Here is a 3,038-nt window from a genome sequence, read left to right as displayed (position 1 = left end):
CTACAATCAAATCATGATGGCCGAGGAGGACCAAGAGAAGACAACTTTCATCACCCACCAAGGAACTTACTGCTACAAGGTAATGCCCTTCGGGCTCAAAAATGCGGGGGCTACATACCAGATACTGGTAACCAAAATGTTCAAAGAGCAGCTCGGTAAGACTATGGAAGTCTATATCGACGACATGCTGGTAAAGTCGACAAGAAAAGAGGACCACATCGACCATCTGAAAGAAACCTTCGAGATACTGAGAAGATACGGGATGAAACTGAGCCCCGAGAAATGCGCCTTTGGCGTCGCATCAGGAAAATTCTTAGGGTTTCTCGTATCGCAACGAGGTATCGAAGTCAATCCAGATCAGATCAAGGCAATAGACGCAATACCGGAGATACTGAACACCAAAAAGCAGGTGCAAAAGCTGACGGGGCGAATAGCCGCCTTGTCTAGGTTCATCTCACGGTCCTCCGACAGATGCCATAAGTTTTTTAATGTGCTGAGAAAGGACAAAGGGTTACAGTGGGATGAGGAATGCGTCGAGGCCCTAAGGAAATTGAAAGCGTACCTATCCTCACCGCCACTGCTAGCCAAAGCCAACCCAGGCGAGCCACTGCTGGTATATTTAGCCGTATCAGAGGTCGCCGTCAGCGCAGTCCTAGTTCGTGAAAATGAAGGTACGCAATCTCCTATTTACTACATTAGCAAAACCTTAGTGGATGCCGAAACACGATATCCACACCTTGAAAAATTAGCGTTGGCATTGGTCGTAGCTTCACGGAAGCTCCGACCCTATTTCCAATGCCACCCCATAAAGGTAGTAACGACCTTCCCCTTGAGAAGTATCCTGCACAAGCCTGAGTTATCAGGCAGACTCGCCCGATGGGCCATAGAGCTCAGTGAGCACGATATCTCATATCATCCAAGGAACGCCATCAAGTCGCAGGTACTTGCCGACTTCATAGCTGACTTCATAGCCGACTTCAGCGTAGAGATACTACCAGAGGTGGAATTGGAGGCACACCGTGCCCCCTCCAATGCCGACCTATGGACTCTTTACACTGATGGCGCCGCTAACGCCTCGGGATCGGGACTAGGACTCGTTCTCGAGGTCCCCACGGGCGAAACAATTCGCCAGTCCATACGATGCCCCGAGATGACTAACAACGAAGCCGAGTACGAGGCTGTTATTGCAGGTTTGAAACTAGCCATCAAGTATAGAGCTCGGCGACTCGTTCTCCATTGCGACTCTCAGCTCGTGGTGAACCAGGTCACAGGGACTTACCAAATCAAGGAGCAGAGGTTGCAAAAATACCAGTCAGAAATCCACAGGTTAATGACCGAGTTCGACGAGTGCCGCTTCGAACAAGTTCCAAGAACACAGAACGTCGAGGCAGACGGCTTAGCAAAATTAGCCACAGCCACTAAAAACTTCAACAAAGAAAGCGTGGTCACCCCCCTCCATTCAGCCATTGATCACCTCGAGGTACTCTCTCTAAATTTGACTTGGGACTGGCGCAACCAATTTGTATCCTATCTGCAGGATGGAACACTCCCCCTCGGCAAAAAAGAAGCCAAGAAGCTCCGCGTACAGGCTGCCCGGTATTGCCTGATAAACTACAAGCTCTACAAAAGGACGTTTGGCGGACCCCTGGCCAAGTGTCTAGGGCCGCAACAAACACGGCCAGTGCTCGAAGAGGTACATGAAAGACATTGTGGTGCCCATACAGGCAACCGCGCCCTCGTGCGTTGCATAATACGAGCCGGCTATTATTGGCCCACTATGAAGAAAAACGCAGTAGAATATGTCCGCCGATGCGAACAATGCCAAAAGTATGCCCCCATGATACATCAACCAGGAGAACCACTTCACTCGGTCACTTCCCCATGGCCCTTCATCAAATGGGGAATGGACATAGTCGGTCCCCTACCAGCGTGACGAGGAAAGGTACGATTTCTATTAGTTTTAACTGACTATTTGTCCAAGTGGGTGGAAGCAGGTGCGTACGCCCAAATACGCGAACAGGAAGTGATCGACTTCATATGGAAAAATATTATATGCCGCTTCGGCATCCCCAAAGAAATCAGTTGTGACAACGGACGACAGTTCATCGGCCAAAAAACAACCGAATTCTTCGAGAAATGGCGCATCAAGAGGATACTCTCCATGCCATATCACCCTGCCGCCAACGGCCAAGCGGAATCCTCCAACAAAACAATATTAAACATACTAAAGAAGAAACTCGAGGACGCCAAAGGGCTATGGCCCGAGCTGCTACCCGAAGTGTTATGGGCACACAGGACCACACCCAAATCCAGCACGGGGGAAACACCGTACTCGCTGGTCTAAAGAACCGATGCAGTCATACCCGTCGAGGTCGGCGAACCAAGCCTAAGATATTCACACACCAGTGGAACAGAAAATGACACAAACAGGCTCCAAGACCTCGACGAAGCTGAGGAAAGGAGAGAAATGGCCCATATCAGAATGGTGGCCCAAAAGCAACAAGTCGAAAGATACTACAACAAGAGGGCCAAAATAAGACCGCTCAAGGTGGGAGACTATGTCCTTAAAGCCAAGACATTGGCATCCAAAGACCCAAGTGAAGGGAAACTGGGCACCAACTGGGAAGGACCCTACAAAATCACAGCAGTAGCCGGCAAAGGCGCATTCCAGTTGGAAACAATGGAAGGGAAAACACTCCAAAACAACTGGAACGTTACTCACCTCAAGTATTTCCACTTCTGAAAGGCGTCTCCCGAGTCGTACTCTTTTTCCCTTACCCGAGTTTTGTCCCAATTGGGTTTTCTCGGGGAGGTTTTTAATGAGGCGGCAGAGGGGACACTTGGAGATACTTGCGGAACAAGTTTATCATATCAACCTCTCCTTACGACCTCCAGGCCGACATGATAAAGGGACTGGACTAGCTTGATCTCCAATGTATGAAAGGCTATGACCATCTCCAATGTATGAAAGGCTACGGCCATCTCCAACGTATGAAAGGCTACGGCCATCTCCAATGTATGAAAGGCTACGGCCATCT

The sequence above is a fragment of the Nicotiana attenuata genome, chromosome 9 (genome assembly GCF_001879085.1).
Source record: "Nicotiana attenuata strain UT chromosome 9, NIATTr2, whole genome shotgun sequence".
Classification (NCBI taxonomy): domain Eukaryota; kingdom Viridiplantae; phylum Streptophyta; class Magnoliopsida; order Solanales; family Solanaceae; genus Nicotiana; species Nicotiana attenuata.
The sequence above is the reverse complement of the archived record's forward strand: the minus strand, read 5'-3'. Positions refer to the sequence as shown.